Raw genomic sequence first — 6970 nt, 5'->3', positions numbered from 1 at the left:
ATGACAGTGAAAAGAATAATACAAATATACAGAATACAAATGTTCCAAAACATCCATCCTGTAAGCATCTCTAAAGTAGGGCAAAGGAATACAATTTTGGCCTAAATGCAAAGCCTTATGTCCAGCACATCACTGAGTAACTGCCTCCTTATTTCCAAGCATGGTCGTGGCTGCATCATGGTGGTATGGGTATGCTTGACATAGGCAAAGACTGGGGAATTGCTTCAGTCTGCTTTACACCAGACACTGGGAGAGTAATGTACCTTTCAACAGGACAATAACCTAAAACACAAGGCCAAATAACCCAGACAGGAAGACCACGCCACTTTGACAATACAGAGTATATTGTGTAGATCGTTGACAAACAAATTACAATTAAATCCATTTTAATTCCTATTTGTAACACAATAAAATGTGAAGAAATTCAAGTGTGTGAATACTTATGATAGGCACTGTATGTGACAACAACCTTCAGACACATATTTAGTGAGTAAACCTGTGGGTGAACAAAGTGGGAGTGAACTACAAGTTCCTGATGGATCATAACCGAATATGTAGAGGGTTTTGTTATACCAAACAAAAGTATACAAATGTAAAAATAGTTTTATATGAGACACTTGTTAGAACCATTAACTCACCTGTCAAACCTTGTGAAGTCTCAAAATGCAATCAATGTTGGTTTTGCTGTCCAATTCCATGATTGATGTCCACAACACTGCAATCACTATGCCCTTGGATCTGAAGCTTGAAGACTCAAGTGCAACAACAATACACACAGAAATATGGGTGTATTGTATTTACTTGCTTTAGACTTGGTGGAGGACAATCACGTCACCCCCAACTAACCTTTGCACTATGAGGACAAATGAAGATGCTGATGCACTTTCACCTCATAATAGCTAGCCCATTACTAAAGGCTGCCTTGATTTTGGTTGGGGTAAGTCTTACATGTTGGTGTTTGAAGGGCTAAGACTTCGTGAACTTTGTCATGAGTGTAGAAAGGTACGATGTTGTTCAAGTAAACAAACAGTCAAAAAGCAGCAAAATGAGATTCAGCACCATGGACAGCGGCGGGAATAGTAAAGCCGAAATTCGGCACCTGGACAGTGGAGAGCGACTGTCTCGCGCAATGGTCACTCCCCAGTGCACACTGGGTGAATCCCATTTAATAGGCTAGAAAGACTATTGATAATGTTCAGATGCGAGGAGCTGTAGTTGGGGATTTGATAGAGAATACAATGGCAATGCTTTTTTATAAGAGAGACATTCTACCACAGAACCTCTACAGTGCTATATGGACGCATGGAGGCGCTGATGCACTACCATGCCCATGAGATGCCAATCTGCAATTTTATGGGGGACAACTGTCTCTGGCAGCCAGGGTACTTGTAGATTGTAATCAGACATAGAAATATCTAACGTCATAGATACAACGTTCAGGTAATTTAGCTGATAATATAATCTCGTAACATTTTTCAGTAGACAAGCAACCTTGCAAAACCAGCAGTCAGTAGAAAGGCAAGACAGCTAACGTTACTGTTAGCGTAGCTAGCGAACAAACACATATTTGGGGGTTTAACGTAATGAATAAAAATGACACAACAACATACAGTGTACAACTGTGTATATATACGACCTGTCAAGAGGAGTGGCTCGCAATCTCAGCCCCATCATGTTAGGTAAGTGAAGCTCAGAAACGATAAATTCCCCATATAATGAAGCTGTATAGCTATAGTAGCTAGCTGCCGGTTGAGATTGATTGAGCACGTCAGCAAGCCTTTGATCCAGTTGATGGCTAGCTAGCTGGGTTGGCCAACATTACTCTTGCAATGCATCATTTTTTGTTTGTTATTAACTTGCTAGCTAGTTCCACACAACCTGCCAATTGAAGTACGTTTGAGCTTGGTTTATACAGTATATAGTCGAGCTATTCAAAGGCTTATTCTTCAGAATTTCAGCTCAACAATATTGCTACCTTTACGTTAGCTAAAATGCTAGCTAGCTCGCCACACACAAGACAAGTGTGAAACAGGTGTGTGCGAGCTTGATTGACATGCATGCTAATCAGCAGTATCAAGCCTCGGTCACACACATACAGTTGAAGTCGGAAGCTTACATACACTTAGGTTGGAGTCCTTAACTCGTTTTTCAACCACTCCACACATTTCTTGTTAACAAACTATAGTTTTGGCAAGTCGGTTAGGACATCTACTTTGCGCATGACACAAGTAATTTTTCCAACAATTGTTTACAGACATATTATTTCACTTGTAATTCACTGTATCACAATTCCAGTGGGTCAGATGTTTACATACACTAAATTGACTGTGCCTTTAAACAGCTTGGAAAATTCCAGAAAATGATGTCATGGCTTTAGAAACTTCTGGTAGGCTAATTGACATCATTTGAGTCAATTGAAGGACTCCCTATGGATTTATTTCAAGGCCTACCTTTAAATTCAGTGCCTCTTTGCTTGACATCATGGGAAAATCCCCCCAAATCAGCCAAGACCTCCACAAGTCTGGTTCATCCTTGGGAGCAATTTCCAAACACATTCATCTCTACAAACAATAGTACGCAAGTATAAACACCATGGGACCACGCAGCCATCATACCACTCAGGAAGGAGACAATCCCAGAACAACAGCAAAGGACCTTGTGAAGATGCTGGAGGAAACGGGTACAAAAGTATCTATTTCCACAGTAAAACGAGTACTATACTGACAACCTGAAAGGCCGCTCAGCAAGGAAGAAGCCACTGCTCCAAAACCGCCATAAAAAAGCCAGACTACGGTTTGCATCTGCACATGGGGACAAAGATCGCACATTTTGGAGAAATGACCTCTGGTCTGCTGGAACACAAATAGAACTATTTGGCCATAATGACCAACGTTATGTTTGGAAGGCTTGCAAGCTGAAGAACACCATCCCAACTGTGAAGCATGGGGGTGGAAGCATCATGTTGTGGGGGTGCTTTGCTGCAGGAGGGACTGGTGCACTTCACAAAATAGATGGCATCACGAGGAAGGAAAATTGTGGATATATTGAAGCAACATGTCAAGACATTAGTCAGGAAGTTAAAGCTTGGTTGCAAATGGGTCTTCCAAATGGACAATGACCCCAAGCATACTTCCAAAGTTGTGGCAAAATGGCTTAAGGACAATGAAGTCAAGGTATTGGAGTGGCCATCACAAAGCCCTGACCTCAACCCTATAGAAAATTTGTGGTCAGAACTGAAAAAGCGTGTGCGAGCAAGGAGGCCTACAAACCTGACTCGGTTACACCAGCTCTGTCAGGAGGAATGGGCCAAAATGTACAAACAATTTAAAGGCAATGCTACCAAATACTAATTGAGTGTATGTAAACTTCTGACCCACTGGGAATGTGATGAAAGAAATAAAAGCTGAAATAAATCATTCCCTCTACTATTATTCTGACATTTCACATTCTTAAAATAGTGGTGATCCTAACTGACCTAAAACAGGGATTTTTTTACTAGGATTAAATGTCAGGAATTGTGAAACTGAGTTTAAATGTATTTGGCTAAGGTGTATGTAAACATCCGACTTCAACTGCATCATGTTGAATCATGTATTGAATCATCATCATGTATTTTAATGTGTTACAGGAAAACAACTTGATGGCATTTGGTAAGAATTCTCCCACCTATATTTTTGTGACAATACAATTAATCCACACAATGTTGTCTTTACTGTCACTGCAATCCTTCGACTGATTATTTTCATGTCCATATTGTAACCATCCATTACTGTACACTCAGTCTTGTGTTTCAATTGTCACAGGCACTCAGCCATTGTGGTTTATGGAGACGAGTTCTACTTTGGAGGAGTGGGTATTTCCAGCTGCTCACTGGTAAGCCTAAAATGATGTATTGGCTAATATCCTCCTAATATTTGTTAAGACCTACTTCAGTGTGCCCTCTACTCTTTCTCATAGGTTTGCACTAGCTGACAGTAAGACTCGGCCTACATTGGTATGACCTTCAAAGAGGAGGGAAGTTAAACGCATTGGATATACAGAGAAGTTTTGGGGGTTGGTGTTTTGTTGGATAATATGGACTTTATGCATTTTAGGGTGGAACAATGCTTGGTTCCCAAGACATTGTGGTGGAATGTGGAAACACAGAGGTGACAGAGGAGGTCTTCATGGACTACCTGTCCTTGCTAGGAGAGAACACATACAGGTGTGTATGTGTCACAAAAAAAGTGTTGTTTTTGGGTAACTCACCTCATACACCACCACCTTGGTGGACACATCAGCCATGATTTAGATCTGAGATTGCTTTCTGTTGTTATTCTTCCATAGAGGTGACAAGTATAGGTTGTTTGAGCACAACTGTAACACCTTCACTAATGAGGTGGCCCAGTTCTTAACAGGCCGGAAGATCCCTTCTTACATCACAGACCTGCCGTCCGAAAGTGCTCTCCACGTGAGTCTACATACTTAGTAGCTGAGCGACAGATACTAGTAATGCATTACTGACTTGTGTACCTCTCTGACCCTCTGGCCTGTTCCTCTGTCTAACCATTTAGACCCTTTGGTCAGATACTCCGGCCTATACTGATCTCCATCCACATCGCTCCTCCTGGGGGGAACATCATCAACGGTCGCCACAGCTAAACTGCCTGAGCTGCACACAGTAGTATTTAGACATGTTCTAATTTACATTTTCAAAATGGAGGTGGGTTATTGACAAAACCGCGGAGGGTGAATCTCAGTGAGTCTAGTCAGTCACACTGCTTTTGTACTGCGTATGCTTGCTTTTAGTATGATTGTTTTGTAACTCCCCACCAGCAATCCTCTCGCCCTTTTAGTATATTTAAAAAAAATGTTGATTCAGTTTCTAGTTTTTGTTTACGGACCTTCCTTGTTCAAATCAAAATCAAATCAAATCAAATGTATTTATATAGCCCTTCGTACATCAGCTGATATCTCAAAGTGCTGTACAGAAACCCAGCCTAAAACCCCAAACAGCAAGCAATGCAGGTGTAGAAGCACAGTGGCTAGGAAAAACTCCAGAGAAAGGCCAAAACCTAGGAAGAAACCGAGAGAGAAACCAGGCTATGTGGGGTGGCCAGTCCTCTTCTGGCTGTGCCGGGTGGAGATTATAATAGAACATGGCCAAGATGTTCAAATCTTCATAAATGACCAGCATGGTCAAATAATAATAATCACAGGCGGAACAGTTGAAACTGGAGCAGCAGCACGGCCAGGTGGACTGGGGACAGCAAGGAGTCATCATGTCAGGTAGTCAGTCCTGAGGCATGGTCCTAGAGAGAGAAAGAAAGAGAGAATTAGAGAGAACATACTTAAATTCACACAGGACGCCGGATAGGACAGGAGAAGTACTCCAGATATAACAAACTGACCCTAGCCCCCCGACACAAACTACTGCAGCATAAATACTGGAGGCTGAGACACCTTATTGCCTCTAATGGTATGATCCTGATCTGAGGGAAAGTTGCACAACATTAACTTTCTCACAGATCCTCCAATATCATCAATATGATTTATATGAAGGTTGGCGTGTATCTCAAGTCAGGGTTTCAGCACGACTTCCAATGGACTACTCCACCTTCCACCAGATGGTGTGTGCTTTAATATACACCTCTATGCCTTCACCTCTCTCACCTTAGTGTTAATGATGCTGATAGTGTGATATGAATGCTGAAGTGCACAAAATCTACATTAGTTCTCTGGATGAAGAAACAGACCATGCGTATCTTGTATGTGTTTGAAATCATCTCAGAAATGTGATTTATTATGAAAAAGTTTGTACAATTTTGGGGTCAAGTTTGGCGTCACATCATACATATTCTTGTATAATTTTCATTGGGCCATCAGTGGGAGCAATAACTCTTCACATATCTATACTTGTTAGACTAGGCATTTCATATAAGTCCTCTTATTAAATGCACGTATTCACTGCGACTCCTAGCACTATAGCGTCATTCAGTAGAACAGTACAGTAAACTGTATGTTCTGTAGAAGACAGCACCTCTGGTATCGCATCAGACAGGTAATTACAGCATAGCATGTCTCAAATGGCACCAATAGGTGCTTGTATCTTTTAGTGAAGGAGACAAGGCCCTTCACCTTGGTATGTTGCTCACATAACCACCTTCAACAATCAACCTGACCAATGAAATGTATTGTACACATCACATCCCTAATGTGTAGTTTTATTTATTTCAGAATCAGTTGCTGGCTGCTAAATGTAATGATACATTTAAGTTAATAAATATAATATATGATATTGTTTTTGCACATTGTTTGCTTGTTTGCTTGTTGTTTTGTAATTGTATTTCTAAATAAAGCCATTCACTCCAAATGTTACTATGTGTACAGGTCTGTTTGAATGTGTCTGTGTTACTCTTCCAGTGTTAGGCATGCAAAGTATTGGTCCCTCAAGCTGAATTTGAAACATGTTTTTGATCCATTAAAGGAACGACAGTTCATTAGATGAATGGTCTCCATATTATCTCTAAAGAACAACTTTAGACTGACTGCTTCCTGTTTTGATGTTGTCTGCAGGACCAACCAGATCACTAGTAATCATGTGAAGGATAAATTGTCCAAACAAACTTCAGTGTACTTGCAGTGACCTTGACGGAAGCATCATTTGCTCAGGCTACTGTCACAGTGTGTTAGAGGACAAAGTCGTCAGTCATACTTTTTGCATGCTTGTTATGTTTGTGTCATAACATAATAGTTGTTCTGTTGTCATGGCCCTGTCATATGAAAGTACAGCTGTCAACAAGATTGCGTTTATCTGCTTCTTATCTGAACCTAGAAATCCACAGTTCATTGGAATAACAAAGCATTAATGGATTTTATTTTCATGCAGAATATGGATGATAGTATGTAGAAAATGTTGTTGGAGAAACTAATAGTCCTTGTTTTATTACCTCATTGCTCCATCCTTGTAAGAGCTGAAGACGCACAACGC

The 6970-nt window shown here is 40.8% G+C and overlaps 1 pseudogene; it reads left to right on the top strand.

Moving 5' to 3' along the window:
• Nucleotides 1-803: 803 nt before the first annotated feature.
• LOC118364752 (desumoylating isopeptidase 1-like) lies at nt 804-6350 on the top strand (annotated as a pseudogene).
• The last annotated feature ends 620 nt before the right edge of the window (nt 6351-6970 follow it).

Source organism: Oncorhynchus keta, chromosome 32 (genome assembly GCF_023373465.1).
Source record: "Oncorhynchus keta strain PuntledgeMale-10-30-2019 chromosome 32, Oket_V2, whole genome shotgun sequence".
NCBI lineage: Eukaryota > Metazoa > Chordata > Actinopteri > Salmoniformes > Salmonidae > Oncorhynchus > Oncorhynchus keta.
This window is presented reverse-complemented; position numbering and strand designations above follow the sequence as displayed.